General features: G+C 39.2%; 1 protein-coding gene across 1 annotated transcript in view; it reads right to left on the minus strand.

Annotated features, from left to right (window-relative positions):
* LOC102977728 (dehydrogenase/reductase SDR family member 2, mitochondrial) overlaps window positions 1-17,184 on the minus strand; it is a 192,562-nt gene that overhangs the window by 69,396 nt on the left and 105,982 nt on the right. The window lies entirely within an intron of this gene.

Raw genomic sequence — 17,184 nt, forward strand, 5'->3', positions numbered from 1 at the left:
CTGGGTTCTCTTTTCTATCCCACTGATTTATTTTTCTTCTCCTGTGATGACACTACACTATTTTATTTATTTTTTAAATTTTTATTGTTATTTATTTTTTAAATAAATAAATAAATATTTATTTATTTACTTTTGGCTGTGTTGGGTCTTCATTGCTGCGTGCAGGTTTTCTCTAGTTGCGGTGAGCGGGGGCCACTCTTTGCAGTGTGCAGGTTTCTCATTGCGGTGGCTTCTCTTATTGCGGAGCACGGGCTCTAGGCGCATGGGCTTCAGCAGTTGTGGGACATGGGCTCAGTAGTTGTGGCTTGCAGGCTCTAGAGTGCAGGCTCAGTAGCTGTGGCACACAGGCTTAGTTGCTCTGCAGCATGTGGGATCTTCCTGGACCAGGGCTCAAACCTGTGTCCCCTGCATTGGCAGGCGGATTCTTAACCACTGCGCCACCAGGGAAGTCCTATTTTATTTTTTAAATTGAAGTACAGTTGATTTATAATGTTTCAGGTGTACAGCAAAGTGATTCAATTACATATATATATCTGTTCTTTTTCTTATTCTTTTTCATTACAGGTTATCACAAGGTATTGAATATAGATCCCTGTGCTATACAGTAGGTCCTTGTTGGTTATTTCATATATAGTAGTGTGCATCTGTTAATCCCAAACTCCTAATTTATCCCTCCTCCTTCCCCCTTCCCTACACTGTTTTAAACTCTAGAGTCTTCAATATGTCTTGTCTAATGGGGCAAGAGACCTCCCTCACACACACATACCTGTGTTCTTCTCTTTCAAAACTGTCTAAACTATTAGTGTGCCTTTACTTTCTCACTGGCATTTTAGAACAGTCAAGTTGCCTAAAAATCCTGCCGGGATTTCAATTGAGATTGCATTGAATTTATAGATTAATTTGAGGGATAACTGACATCTTTCTAATGTTAAGGTGTCTCATCCAGAAACCTAAACATCTGTTTATATTCACCTTTTGTTCTATTTCTTTCAATCAAGATTAAATTTTTTCCTGTAAAGATTTTTGTGCATGATTTTTTAGGTTTATTTCTAAATATTTTCTGTGTATTGATTGATGTTGTCTACTTGATGTCAGTTTCCAAAATATGTGTTAGGATCTCCTCGTATGTTTTTAGATTTGCCTTTATCTCCTTGTAACTCTATTTTTATTTTGTATATGTAACAGGCTGTTAAAATTGAAATTTTGTTCAAGCCACCAAAATACTCTAGATGAGAAATTCCAAAGCCAGGGGATCATATACAAATATTCAAAGAAAATGTTTAAAAACTTGTTCTATGACTTTTAAACCTCTTACCCAGTTTTAGGACACAAAAAAGGAATCAGAGTACGGAGGGAGACATACTCCATTTCCGAAGAGATCTGTGAAGAGATTTCTTTGGAAAGAGATGATCCTTTGCTATTAATACCCACCCCACTCCAAACTTTGGGAAGAGGAAGGAGGTGCTTTACCTCAATTTTCTGTGATTTAAACAACTACTACTTTCCCCTAAAACCCTAAATTTCCAAACCTGCCATCCAATCCCCTCCTCAAAGGGCTTTATTTTAAATTTTCAAGCAGTATACGCAGTAGACATCACAGGACCACAGCTCAACTCGCAAAGCCTCACGTGGGATCAGGAACGCGGTGAAGGTAAAGGTGACGTCCTTTTTAGCGTCACGATCTCCTCACTACCGCATCAAAATAGTTGAATGCATAGAACATCAGGTTCTTCCTGTAAAAATGTGATGGAGAAGTGGCTGGAAAATGTGTCACTGACTTGATTTAGGTCAAAATGGGCTTCTGCTCCGACCATCTCAACACTAACTCACTGTATTCAACCAGGAAGGCTAGAAGTTAGAATGTTTATGACCCTGTCAGGCAGAAATTTTAAAATATAGTGTTTGGACTTCCCTGGTGGTGCAGTGGTTAAGAATCTGCCTGCCTATGCAGGGGACACGGGTTCAATCCCTGGTCTAGGAAGATCCCAGATGTCGCGGAGCAACTAAGCCAGTGCACCACAGCTACTGAGCCTGCATTCTAGAGCCCTTGAGCCACAACTACGGAGCCTGCGTGCCACAACTACTGAAGCCCGCACACCTAGAGCCCGTGCTCCGCAACAAGAGAAGCCACTAAAATGAGAAGCCTGCGCACACTGCAACGAAGAGTAGCCCCCGCTGGCCGCAACTAGAGAAAGCCCGTGCACAGCAACAAAGACCCAACGCAGCCAAAAATAAATAAATTAATTTTTTAAAAAAAGAAAAGAAAATACAAGGCTTAAAAAAAATAGAGAGAGTGTTTGAGTTCCTTGCACCTTTAAGAAACAAGGTCTCTCACACAGTTAGATTTGGAATTCATGATGACTTAATCAGCGGGGAGAAGGGCTATTGCCTGCAGGAGAGCTCTAGGGAGACCGGTGAGAAATAAGAGACTACAGACAGAGAGACTGAGTTCTTTCTTTCCCCAAACAGCCTTTCCCCTGGGGCTCCCCATCAGGCTGAGAAGCCTGGGACAGGTTTCATGTTTCTGCGTGTTAGAGGCAAGAAGTGTGAACACTTATTCTAGAAATGCATTAGCGCCTGTAGCCAAAGCATCAGAGCTAGTGGAATGATTCCTGTCTTCACCAAGGTTCTGGATGAATGAAAGAAGATGTAGGAAAGAAAAAGGAGGAAAAAAAACCAGACAAGCTGCTAATGAGTCAAAAGATTTCTATAGAACACTTCACGTAATTAAAGTGCAGTCATTTGACTCTTGTTTATTTGTCTAGAAAATGATGACCCCTTCAAGAATCCATTAGAGATGATCGGATTGGTTCGAATTCCCTTGTGTTTCGTTGAGTGTGGACAAGCTAGGGAAACTGAGACACCGTTGGGTGGGAAGAGGCATAGAAAGAATGAGTGAAAGCGCAAGCTCACAGAAGTGATGCGTACATCTTAGAAAAGCACTCAAGATAAATGTCTGGCTTGAAGGTGAGTAGTTTCTCACTTTGATTCATAGGTTGCCACATTTTCAGAAACATTTTAGTGTCACATACCTACAGGAGCTTACAAAAAGATTCATGGAAGCTGAAGGAAAAAACAAGAAAGAGAGTGTTTCTTGTTTCATTACTATGTTTTTGCTGGAAAGAATTTTTGCTACTGTGAACTCTGAAGAAAGCTAGTTAGAAAGAAGTTAATTAAATTAGAAATTTTTCATTGAGAGTCATGAGCCCGAATGCCAGGGGACTTTGCTCCTCGGGGTCCCCAGGGACAAGAGAGACAGAAAAAAGAAGACAAAACCAGGACATTTGCTTATTGATAAAGTACCTTTTGAAAATGTATGCACATTTCTTCAAAGTTATTCATTGCACACCGTGTTCAACCTGTCCTGTAACAGTTATGAGAGTGTTAACACCAACATCTGGTCCAGCTCTTGGGTCCTATTCCAATGAGCTTGTCTCCAGTTGTCCAGAAATTGCAGCCGCTTTCAGGGCATGATTCTGTGCATCCAGAGGTCAGGTTTACTCACAGAGCTAAGAACAATGTGTGAGAAACCAAGAAATGCATATGTTAAGGTTTTCCAGAGAAATAGAACCTCTCTCTCTCTCTCTCTCTCTCTCTCTCTCTCTCTCTCTCTATCTATCTATAAAGAGAGGGAGAGGGAGAGAGATTTTAAGGGATTGGCTTAAGTGATTGTGGAGTTGTGGTAAGTCTAAAATCTGCTGTGCTGCAGATCCAGGGAAGAACTGATGTTGTAGCTCAAGTTTAAAGACAGTCTGAAGGCAGAATTCCCTGTTCCTTGGAGTCCCTTAGGCTATTTCCTCTTAAGGCCTTCAACTGATGGGTGAGACCCATCCACATTGTGAAGGATAATCTGCTTGACTCAGAGTCTACTGATTTAAATGTTAATTTCACGTAAAAAATACCTTCCCAGCAACGTCCAGCCTGGTGCTTGACCAAATATCTGAGTACTGTGGCCCAGTCAAGTTGACACACAAAATTAGCCATCACAGCTTACTAGTTGTGTCACTTAAGTTCTTTTGATTGCAAAGGACACTCTCACCCAATCTGGAAATTACCTTAGAACAAAGGCAGTTCTCAGGCATGGTGAATCTTTTACTCACACTCATAGCTGGAATGTCCTCTCCCTCATAGCGGGGAGTGCCTATTTGGTAGCAAGAGAGGAATGGAGCAGAGACGCAGAGAGAAGCAGGTACAGATTCTCTTGGGCAGCAGTTTTCAACTGGAGGAGCAGGTCAGGAATGCCAGCGGAGCTTTATGAAGATGACAATGCTCAGGCCCCTCCCTAGACTTCCTGAATCAGAGCCACACCCTATTTCTTGAGGATGCACACCCCCTAGAGGCAGGCTATATTTGGACAGAAGCAGCATCTGATTCGGGGACTGAGAGAGGTACATTTGTATTGTAATTTTAATTCAGGAACGTTCACTGCAAATGTTGGACTATAAGGATGAAGAAGGGGAGGAAAGAAAGTGGGTGAAGGACGCTATCAAGTATTGATAATTCCAAAGAAAGAGAGAAATACATTGATAAGAAGAAAACTAATATAAGAATTGAAGATGATGGTACAAATTTAATAAATTATGCATAGGAGTCATATCTAGATGGGCCTTTTACTATATATGCCCAGATTCCTTCTTTCTTGGGCAACTCTCAATCATCAATAATACAAGAGAGCTAAGCATGCATAATGTGAATGTCGCAGACAGCCAATATTATAGGGTATGGATGGTTTTACAGTTCCAGGGGTAACCATATATCAGGGCATCAGTAAAAGGTTATATGATTTTTGCAGACTTGTATAACTCTCAGAAGTTGGACAGCCTATGCTCCCAAAGCCGTTCCAGCTAAATGATGAATAAACAGGAGCTGATCCACTTTTACAAATGTCTAGATCTCTTTTTATGCCAAAGAGGCCAAGAATACCATCTCAAATTAGCACTACAAATGTAACACCTCAAATACACTTAACTGTAATAAATAGGAGAGAGAGAGAGAGAGAGAGAGAAAGAGAGAGATCATTCTAAGAGAAACAAAGGTGTTAGAATTGCAATGTCTGAATAATTGTGTGCAGATTGGAGTCATTCCCACCCAAAAAATGGGTCCTGGGCTTTCATAATCCTGCCCCTGACAACCTTTGATTAAGGACTTCCTTTTGGGAGGGGGATAAGGCAGGATATAAATTCAGTTCTCTGGCTCTCAATGAGGTTGGAGGGCAGTCCTTAAAAGAAGGTCATAGGTTCTGACCATTGGAAATGAAAGCACACTTAACCCAAGGGCACACACAGAAAGCATAAAAAGAAAGCCAAAGGGAAAGACGCTTTGTTAAACAAAGAATAAATATTGTCCTTTACAATCCACCCCTTGTGTCACTCATATCCACTCAAGCTTCGCTTCATTCTATCCCAACACATATTTGGAGATGGCAGTTAGTCACCATTCGTGTTGAAAACTTGAAAGAGGAGAGTTAGTTGGGCAATCTATGTACCCACAACTGTAGTTGGTCCTGATACTATAACTGATATTCACCTACAACATTCTAGATGCCCTTCATTCTTGGCTAGCATATCTGCAGCCCGAGGTGGCTTGTCATGCCTTTGTCAGGCATGGTTGATACTAATTGCCCATTCACAGTTAAGTCTGGGCATAGGAGCACCAAGAGATGCCTCAATGGTTCCCTGAGTTCCAGACATATTTCTCCTTGCCCCTGTAATGTAGCAGCAACCTATATCTTCAAGATGATCAGGATCAATTGTCCCTGTAAGTTGTCTAACTCTTTTCTTTGCCTGCTGGTCTATGTACATGAGAGCACAATGACTAGGGAGCAGCCAGTTTTAGTTTTTGCTGGAACCAGGACCTCTAGACTTGTAGAAATTAAAGTCATGGAGATAGGAAGCACAAATTAGCCAAGTGAGTTGCTGGGAATGATGTTAAAATGGACTCCTCCTACTTTGATCCTGGACACATGTGTTCTATCTGTGGGGACACAGCATGGTTGGTTTAATGACCATTGGTTTAAGATGTACACTGCATCCTGAAAGACAGTATATTATCTCCATGCTGGTGGTGCCTTAGCATCCCTTCAAAAAACAGTTACCATGCTCTTTTATATGAGCAGCTTCTGGGTGACATGGCATACGGTAGAACCTGTAGATTCTGCCATCATGTGCCCCTTGTCACACCCTCTTTGACATAAAGTGGGTTTTTTGGCCTAGGGTAACATTGTGTGGAATGCCACAGTGGTAAATCAGACACCCCGTGAGTCCTTGATTGATGGTGTTGGTGCAGAAACAGTTAGTAGGAAAAGCACACCTCTTACCCAGAACACATGTCAGTCACCATCAGGATGCATTTTTTTTTCTTTTTTTAAAAAATTGAAATATAGTTGATTTACAGTGTTGTGTTCATTTCTACTGTTCAGCAAAGTGATTCAGTTATACCTATATATATACATTCTTTTTTTTTTTAGGATGAATTTCTGAATGAAGTGGCCCAATGTAATCAGTTTCTCAACCAGCCAAATAGTGGGTTGGTTTTCTCAACAGAAGCAACAGAAGCCAGAAGACAACAAATAGATATCTTCAAAGAGCTGAAAGAAAATAACTACCAACCTGGCAAAAATCTATGGCCAGAATGAAGGACCATAAAACAAGTCTCAAAAATATTGAAATCATATCGAGCATGTTCTCTGTCCTCAGTTCAGTTGTGCCAGAACTCAACTAACAACCGCCAACAACAAAAACTAGAAAGTCTACATATGGTTGGAAATTAAGGCATACATTTCCACATAACTCATGTTAAAGAATAAATCATAATGGTCATTTAAAACTATTTGGAATTGAATAATCATAAAATATTCCATATCAAAACCTGTGTTATAAAGCTTCTTAAAGGGAAATTGTAAGTTTTGAATGAATTATACAAAAAAGAAGAACAGCTGAAAAATAAATGAACTAAGCATCCATTTTTAGAAATTATAAAAAGAACAGCAAAATAAACTCAAAGAAAGTAGATGAAAGATGAGAATAAATCAAGAGGATTAATGAGATAAGAAATGACCATAATGAAAGGAACAAAAAAGCCAAAATTTGGTTCTCTAATAATCCTGATAAATGACTGATAGAAGAGAGAGGATGCAAATAACCAACATTAGGAATGTGAAGAAGCATCTCTATTGATCCTGCAGATAATAAAAAATAATAGAAGAATATTGTAAGTAATTTTGTGCCAATGGCATTAAAATTTAGATGAAATGAAAAAAAATCCCTAGAAAAATACAATGCACCAAATCTTATATCAGAAGAAATAGAAAAATATGGATCGCTCCGTAACAATTAAAAAAATTAATCCCACAAAGAAAACTTCAAGGCCTGTGAATTTTACCAAACATTTATGAAAAAAATAATGCCAATCTTACACAGATGCTCCCCCAAAATGAAGACAGAACACTTTCCAACCCACTTCATAAGGCCAGCATAAACTTTCATTTCAAAATCTGACAAAAATATTACAAAAGTAAATTTCAGACTAATCTCTCACGAACATAGATGTAAAAATCTTAAGTGAAATATCAGGAAACCAAATCGAGCAATATATTTAAAAAAATACACTACAAGTAAATTGGATTTAACATTAAGAAATCAATCGGTATAATTCACAATAAAGCATAATAAAGGACAAACACCATCTTATCTCAATAGATGCAGAAAAAGGACAAAAACTGTATCTCAGTATATACAGATAAAGGATACCTTGTAATCAAACACATTATATTTCTGCAACAAAATATATAAGTATTCTCCTTGAGGAGGATAGACTATAAATAGACTTCCATCTGTTCATGTCAAGTTTTGCTGCCAAATGAAAAAAACAACTTTCTTTTTGGATTTCAGAGTAGTGGATAAGGGATTATAGGCTTATATCAAAATAATAAAGAAAGATAGCAGATTGAGGATTCATAGAGATACACACTTAAGAAAAATAAAACCATAATGCTAAGTTCTTGACTTACAACAAAAAAAGAACATTCATTGATCAGCTTAGTATCTTGCTAGAGATAAAGCTACAAGAGAAGTTAGTTATAATCAGGGTTATTTGGTGGTCCTGGAATCAAATCATAACTAATGTTGTCAAAGGTGATAACCAGATACACTTTTTGTGACAATAAGGACACCGTTGCCCTGCACACTGGCTGAGGGCACCTTCTCCCAGAGATATGCTGCCAACACACACATGTATTCTGATTCAGGAAGCATGCTAATCTCAATATTAGCTCAAGTGAGAGACCAGGAGCATAAAGAAAGCAATAGGAAGGATCCATTCTACCTTTGACATTTTAAAATGCAAATCGGGTCATGTCTCTTGTCTACTTAAGGCAAAGTCATGTGCAGTGGCTTCAGGGCCACCCTCCCACTCAGACACTGAACTCTGAGGCAGGGCGGAGCTTTCCTTCCCCTTGAGCCTTTCAAAGTATTTGAAAAAAAAACTCAAAAAAATTCTGTTTCATATCTTAAAATATTTTATAAATCATTCTTAATTCAAAGCTACTGCATTAATTGCAATTTGGGGCACTTCTTTTTAAGAAGACAAGCAACATTGCCCTTTGGGTCTACACAGCTTGTCGCTTCTCTTAACTTTTCTTGTTCTTAAGAACCTGAGTTCCTCCCCATCCCCCATTATTTTTTCCTCTTTTAGGTTGCTTTATTTGCTTTTAGGCCTTACTGATTCTGAAACGGTGCACATCAGATTGGGACTTGAACCCATGTGCCAGGACTCGAACCCAGCCTAAACCCAGATTGGGACTTGAACCCATGAGGCGGGGACTCGAACCTGGCCAAAACCCATGGTCTTCCAACTGAGATCACACACCTGATTTCAGGACTTAATGTAATGAAGTTCAGGTTCTTGATGTCTCATCGCAGAAAGAATTCAGTGAGAGACAAAGTGATAGGTAAGAAGTGGATGTATTTAGACAGAAACACACTCCACAGACAGGAAGTGGGCCACCTCAGAAGGTGAGAAAGGTACCAGGGTATGGGGTTGTCAGTTTTTATAGGGGTGGGTAATTTCATAGGCTAATGAATGGGAGGAGTATTCCAGCTATTTCGGGAAGGGGTGGGGATTTCCAGGAATCGGCCACTGCCCAATTTTGATCCTTATGGTCAGCCTTGGAGCTGCCTTGGTGCCTGTGGGTGTGTCATTTAGTTTGCTGATGTGTTACAGTGAGCATATACTGAGGCTCAAGGTCTAGTGGGAGTTGACTTGTCTGTCATCTTGGACCCATTTGGTTCTAATCAGTTTATGTCATGTCCTCGGGCTATGTCATTCTTTCAAAGGTTATGCCCTGCCCCTTTCCTTCCTGTTTCAATTCCAACATTTAAAGAAAAATCAGTTACTTTTCTGATGACATTTGGAAGTTATTACACATTCTCTTCAATAAAAATAACTATATACCAAAGTATGTTATCTAATTACAACATTTAGTATTTTATCATGCTTCTTTGAGCCCCCTTGATATAAGGCTGTTGGCTGAGTTTAGACAGTACGAAGAGTCTTTCTGCTGCCTTCCCGCAGAAAATGAAAAATGTCACTTTTAAGTCACACCTTTCCACTCAGTCTTCAAGGGAAGATGCCACCCCACCATCCTCTGGCATTGCTAGTGAGAGACAGGAAATCCAGAGCTCAGCCTTAGGGCTTGTTCTTGTGAACACTACCCATATTTTCTTTCTTAGAAATGTGCCAGTTTATCTTTCCCTGTAGTTGAAAATGTTGAAGAAGCTGTGTCTCAGAATTTCTGGTGATGCTTACTTTTCCAGAGACTCTGTTGGTGTGATTTTCAATCTGTGATCTTTTTTGCAATTCTGGAGTTTTTTTCCTTCTCTTTAAAAAAAAATGAATTCTACTCCTATTGTTCTTGTGTTATTCTTTTTGTAAACTTCTGCTAATTGAGAGTTGATCTTTTTGTTGGATTTCTATGTTGGCAACATCTTCTGAAATATTTTCATGTTTTTATTAATTCCTTTAAAAAATTCTGAAATGGTTTAACAAATGGTGAGATATGATTGAATTGAATTTAAAACAAGAGACTTTATTTTAAAGTTTATTTGTAGTATTTGGCGCCAAACCAGCAATCAGACGGGGTTGGGAACTGAACTATCCTGTCCTCTTTCCGTGAGACCCCCTGGGCTTACAGTTATCTCTCCTTTGGTGAAGACAGGTGGGCACCTACAGCCTAGTGAAGACTGGGAAGGCAGCTCACACAAGTATGGAGTTTTCAGAAACTGCTCATGCATCTTGCCAAATATATCAGATAAAGATTTATTGATATTTTAAGGAATTGCCTCACACGATCGTGAAGCTTGGCAAATCCAAAATCTGATGGTGTAGGCCAGCAGGCTAGAGATCCAGGGAAGAGTTGCAGTTTTAAGTGCAAAGGTCATTTGTTAGCAGAATTCCTTCTTGCTTAGGGGAGGTCTTTGTTCTATCAAGGTCTTCAATGGACTGGACAAGGCCCACCCATATTACGGAGTGTAATCTGCTTTACTCAAAGTCCACCAATTTAACTGTTAATCTCATCCAAAAAACACCTTTGTAGAAACATCCAGAATAATGTTTGACTAAATATCTGGGCACTGTGGCCCAGCCAAGTTGACACTTAAAATTAACCATTACAAGCCGTCCCTTTGTCAACGTGGCATCTATATGCTTCTCCTTAAAACATACTTAATCTTTAAATAAAGACAATGACAAGGTCATACTTCTACCGAACATGATATAACTCTTCTGCATCAACTGAAAATGAACAAATCCTTTCCCTAGAAGAGGATGCAAAGTCCTTGGGTGATGTTCACTCTTCTTCTTGATATCCTGTAACTTAAATACCATAATGTAAAGTTAACAACACTTAAATACCATGATGTGAAGCCACCTCTCCTCTTCTGTTTACTCCCCTTGGCCCATAGGAAGAAAATGAGATAAAATGATTTGTCTCTTTTCCTACCAACACTCATCAAGTACATCCTATAAAAGCGTAAGTTTTCCTTCTTCCATTCCTGACACAGCTTTGGGTATGGGGGAGAACAAAGAAGAAAGAAATAGAAAAAAAAAAAAGTATGGAAGAGAGGGAAGAAAGTGGTGGAGTGGTTCACAAACCATTTGACCCTTCAAAAAGAGAGAGTAAAATTGATGCCATCAAAAGAACAGACACTTTTCTCCCTCCTTCATTCTTCACCCCTCCTTCATTGCACCAACGCATTTCTTTCCTTTCTTCAGCCCGAATGTATAAAGGCATGCGTTCTCTCTTCACCATCAAGAGTATTCAACCTGTGGATATAATCAGGTGTCCAGTGAGCTCCTCTGTCATCACCCACCTTTGAGGGAAGAAAGGGATGGGAGTGGGAGACAGCATCTTTTCTTGTCCTCTCTTTTTTTTTTTAAATTAATTAATTATTTTTTGGCTGCATTGGGTCTTTGTTGCTGTGCGTGGGCTTTCTCTAGTTGCTGCGAGCGGGGGCTACTATTTGTTGCAGTGCACTGGCTTCTCAATGCAGTGGCTTTTCTTGTTGTGGAGCACGGGTTCTAGGCATGCGGGCTTCAGTAGCTGCAGCCCTCGGGCTCAGTAGTTGTGGCTCATGGGCTCTAGAGCACAGGCTCAGTAGTTGTGGTGCATGGGCTTAGTTACTCCGCGGCATGTGGGATCTTTCCGCACCAGGACTTGAACCCATTGGCAGGCGGATTCTTAACCACTACGCCACCAGGTAAGTCCCTCCTCTAACGCTTAAAACACTCCCCTACCTGCCTTCTTCAGCCACCTGTGGCTAGGGAAAGGCTATCGCTAGCTGTGGAGTGAGGCAAAGTCAGACAGGGAGAATGTTTTTACTTGCCTTCCTCTTTCAGGAAACACCTCTTTAGGTTTTCTCTTTTTTCCCTCCACATCCTGTATGCTGATTCATGAAAGCATCAAAATGTATCTGAGTTTTCTATAGAAACCATATGGTATTCTGCTCTCTCAGGATCAGGGATTAGGAGCTGGGATTCCACATCGTGGAGGTGGATATATTATCTTTTTCCAGGAAGAGACACGGGGTTATGTGACAAGAGAGAGTTTGTGCTATAGACTCAATGCTTCTGTCCCCCTGACCCCCAAATTCATATGTTGAAACCCTACCTTCCAAGGTGATGGTTTAGAAGGTAGGTGGGGCCTTTGGCAGGTAATTATGATTAGATGATGTCATGGGGTTGGGGCCCTCATGAATGAATTAGTACCTTAAAAGACTCAAGAGAAATCTTACTTCTCTCTGCCCTTCTGCCACGTGAAGACACAGCAAGAAGACGGCCATCTATGAACAAGGAAGCAGGCCCTAACCAGATATCAAATATTCTGGAGACTTGATGTTGGAATTCCCACCTCCAGAACTGTGAGAAATAAATTTCTGTTGTTTATAAGCCAGACATTCTATGGTATTCTGTTATAGCAGCCCCAAAAGACTAACACAGCTTGCAAGTTCCATCAGGGTAGAGGCTATGACTGTTGCTCATCACTTATACCCAGGAACTAGCTCTGGCACAGAACAAGTGCTCAATTAATTACTGCTAAAGAACAAGCTCTAAGACCCATGAGAAGAAGTTTCCTGGGAAGGAGCATAGAACTGTGGAATCTGATGGCTGTAGTACCTGAGAATTTCTTTCAAGATGGATTAGATGGAGCTACATTTTCTTTGTGCTGTGATGTCTGACATATAGAAATTTAGAGGTATCTCTATATTATGGGTCTCCAGATGTCTATAATGCTATCTATAAAAGTTATTTTGAGCTTTTATAAGTTTTAAAATTTTATGCTTATAGTACTGTACTAATATATTTTGTATATAAAAAATTTTTAAACAAAAACATAAATCCTTAAAAGATGCAATAAAAATAAATATAAAAAAGAAGTTATTGTTTTCCCTGCATTCTCATGGATGATTTTAAGTCTCCCCCGAGTTTAGTTAGCTCTTCCTATTCTAAAAGAAAGTTTGCAGAGCTTCGGGTGAGGTGGAGGAGAGACCAGCATGAAATATACTGGAGGGCTATGGTTGATTCTAGAAAGGCTAACCCATACTCCAAGTAATCAAGAGAATCTCTGGCTCACCTCTACCGCTAAAATGCACTTTTGTAATGACTATAATAAAACATTTCAGCTAATTACATGGTTATTCTTATTTCTGCTAAAAGTTTATAAGGGTCTAAGGGAGGGAAGTGCTTATTTTCTCTCATGTATCATCATCCTGTTCATCATATAATTTGTGGATAGTCAGAAAGCTTTTCCTGGCAGGATGCATTGGCTAACTTTTGCTGCATAACAAACCATCTCAAAATTTAGCAGCTTAAAACAGCAAGCATTTATTATTTATCTCACAATTCTGTGTGTTGGCTGGGTTGGCAGTTCTTGTCTAGGCTGCCTTGGCTGGGGCTGGGTAATCTAGCATGACTCACAACTGACCTGCCAGCTGACTATAGACACATGGGTGAGCTAGTTAAGATCAACCAAGCATGGCCCAGATTAGCAGAATCACCTATCCACACTGTAGATTCCTGGGAAATAAATAAATGATTGTTTTAAGTGACTGAGTTTTGGGATGGCTTGTTACACTGTAATAGCTAACTGATATAATTCTCGTGATGGTTCCTAGGTGTTCAAGCAAGTACTTTCATCACTGGAGAAGTACAGGCATACCTCTTTTTACTGTGCGTCACAGATACTGTGTTTTTTACAAATTGAAGCCTGTGACAACCCTGCATCGAGCTAGTCTGTTGGTACCATTTTTCCAACAATATTTGCTTACTTTGTGTCTATGTCACATTTTGATAATTCTCACATTTCAAACTTTTTCATTATTATTATATTTGTTATGGTGATCTGTGATTAGTGATCTTTGATGTTACTATGCAAAAAGATTATGGCTTGCTGAAGGCTCAGATGATGGTTAGCATTTTTTTAGCAATAAAGTATTTTTTAATTAAGGTATGTATATTGTATTTTTTTGACATAATGATATTGCACACATAATGGACTACAGTATAGTGTAAAGATAACTTTTACAAGTACTGGGAAATCAAAACATTCATGTGACACTTGTGATATTCGCTTTAATGCGGTGGTCTGGAACTGAGCTCACAACATCTCTGAGGTATGCCTGTAATCAATCACATTGTCTGCCTAAGGATGGAGTCATGTGCGGCCTTCAGTTTGAAACTATTCTTCCTAGAATGACAAACGCCTTGATTTGGTGATGTTCTTGGACTTTGCTCATAGATGTTTTGCTGTTCATAGGTATAATTTTTTTTCTAATTTCTAATTTTTCTTTTTTGTTGTCTCTGTTTTTTTTTTTAATAAATTTATTTATTTATTTATGGCTGCGTTGGGTCTTCATTGCTGCGCACGGGCCTTTTCTCTAGTTGCGCGAGCAGGGGCTACTCTTTGTTGCAGTGTGCGGGCTTCTCGTTGCCGAGCACGGGCTCTAGGCGCGCGGGCTTCAGTAGTTGCGGCACGTGGGCTCAGTAGTTGTGGCTCACGGGCTCTAGGGTGCAGGCTCAGTAGTTGTGGCGCACGGGCTTAGTTGCTCCGAGGCATGTGGGATCTTCCTGGACCAGGGCTCGAACCTGTGTCCCCTGCATTGGCAGGCGGATTCTTAACCATTGTGCCACCAGGGAAGCCCCTCTGGTTATTTTTTAATGTGTCAAAGTTTAAGTAGTTATGATTTCAAATCTCTCTTTTATGTTGTCTGTTTTTGCGTATTTTTAGGAAGTTTTACAATACTGTGATTTGATAAACATTTACTTATTGATAGTTTTTAATTTAAGTAGTTTTATGGCTTTTATTTCCATGTATTGTAGAGCTGTTTTTAGGCTCATATAATTTAGGTTTGTTATATCTACTGAATAAATGGGTCCCTTTATCATTGTGAAATGATCCTTTTATCTCTTAAAATACTCTTTTTGAAGTCCACTTTGCTAACATTGCCACACCAGCTTTCTTATGCTTAGCATTTTGAAGATTCATCTTTTGCTATCCTTTTGCTTTCAATATATCTGTGCCTTTGTATTTAAGTTGTGTCTTTTATAAATAACATATAATTGGGTCTTGCTTTTTTATCCCTCTGACCATCTCTGCATCTATGGACTGGTTAATTCCTGAACATTTAATGTAATTATAGAAATGACTGGATTCGAGTCTACCATCTTATTATTTGATTTCTATTTGCCCTCTCTGTTCTTTCCTCTGTTCCTGCCTTTTTTTAGGTTAGTCAAGCATTTTTAAAACTATTTAATTGTATCTCTTCTATTAGCTGTTAAGCAAAACAAGGAAAACGTAATTGTATTACGTTTTTAGTGGTTGCTATTGCAATTACAATCTGCATTAATTTATTATAATCTAACTTGATTTATTATTACGCCACTTTACATGTAACATAAGAATCTTTCAACTGTATAATTTTATTTAACTCATCCTCCCATCCTTTGTGTAATTGCCATCATGTATTTTACTGCTACATAAATTATAAATCCCATGTTACCTTGTAGGGTTTTTTTTTTTTTTGCTCTAAGCAGTCAACTATTGTATAGAGTATTGAAGAAAAGTAAGGAAAAATGTTTTTATATTTACCCATATATCTACAGTTTCCAGTGATCGTAATTTTTTCTTATAGTTCTAAGTTTCCATCTGGTATCATTTGCCTTCCGCCAGAATTTTACTTAGTGTTTCTTATAGCACAAGCTTTCTAGTGATGAATTCTCTCAGCTTTTCACTATCTGAATGTCGACGTTTCTCCTTCAATTTTGAAGGATGTTTTTACTTAATGGAATGATAGGTTGATAGTTTTGTTATTGTTTTTCCTCTCAGCACTCTGAAAAGTTTGTTCGATTGTTTTCTGGCCTCCATTATTTTATTATTTATTTATTTATTTATGGCTCCATTGAGTCTTCGTTGCTGCACGCGAGCTTTCTCTAGTTGCGGCGAGCAGGGGCTACTCTTCCTTTTAGTGCGCGGGCTTCTCATTGCAGTGGCTTCTCTTGTTGCGGAGCACAGGCTCTACGCGTGGGCTTCAGTAGTTGTGGCACGTGGGCTCAGTAGTTGTGGCTCAGGGGCTCTAGAGCGCAAGCTCAGTAGTTGTGGTGCATGGGCTTAGTTGCTCCGAGGCATGTGGGATCTTCCCGGATCAGGGCTCGAACCCAGGTCCCCTGCATTGTCAGGTGGATTCTTAACCACTGCGCCACCAGGGAAGTCCCCTGGCCTCCATTATTTTTTATGAGAAGTCATCTCTAATTCTTACCAGTGTTTCTTGTACATAGCGTGTCCTTTTTTCTCTCGTGGCTTTTAAAATTTTCTTGTGATCTTTGCTTTTCAGAAGTTTGATTATGATGTGCTTAGATGTAGTTTTCTTTGTAATTATCCTACTTGAGGTTCACCAGGATTTTTGGATCTGTGACTTGATGTTTTTAGTCAAATCTGGAAAAATTTTTGTCTGTTACTTCTTCAAATATATTTTCTGCCCCATTCTCTCTTCTCCTTCTGGGACCCCAGTTATGACTACTTAAGACTGTTCCCCAGGTCCTTGTTTCAATTTTTTTTTCCCTGTACTTCAATTTGGATAATTTCTACTGGTCTGTCTTGAAGGTTATCAGTCTTTTCCTCTGCATTGTTCAATCTGCTATTAGTCTCATCCAACAGATTTTTAAAGTTTATGTATTGTATTTTTCTGTTCTAAGAGTTATATTTGGTTCTTTTTCAGGATTCTCGGTTTTCACCCATTATATCCACCTTTCCCTTAAATCCTTTGATAAATTTTTATAGGTTTTAAAAATTCTTGTTTGCTAATTAAAACATCTAAGTGGTCTGTGGGTCTATAGCTAATAACCACTTTTTTTTTTTTTTTTACTATTGGTCACATATTCCTGCTTCTTCACATATCTGCTAACTTTTGACTATATATTTTCTACATTTTGTATGATACATTGTAAGAGACTATGGATTCTCTTATCTTTTGAAGAGCACTGGATTTGTCCTAGCAGCAGTTAAATCATTGGAAGATTACCCTGATCTTATGGAGGCTTGGTTTTAAGCTATATTAGAATGGGGCTATTTCAGTTTTATCCTTTGTCCTAGAGTAAAGTCCTTAGTCCTTGAACATGATCCTTGTTCTTAAGACA

Source organism: Physeter macrocephalus, chromosome 11, assembly GCF_002837175.3.
Source record: "Physeter macrocephalus isolate SW-GA chromosome 11, ASM283717v5, whole genome shotgun sequence".
Lineage (NCBI taxonomy): Eukaryota > Metazoa > Chordata > Mammalia > Artiodactyla > Physeteridae > Physeter > Physeter macrocephalus.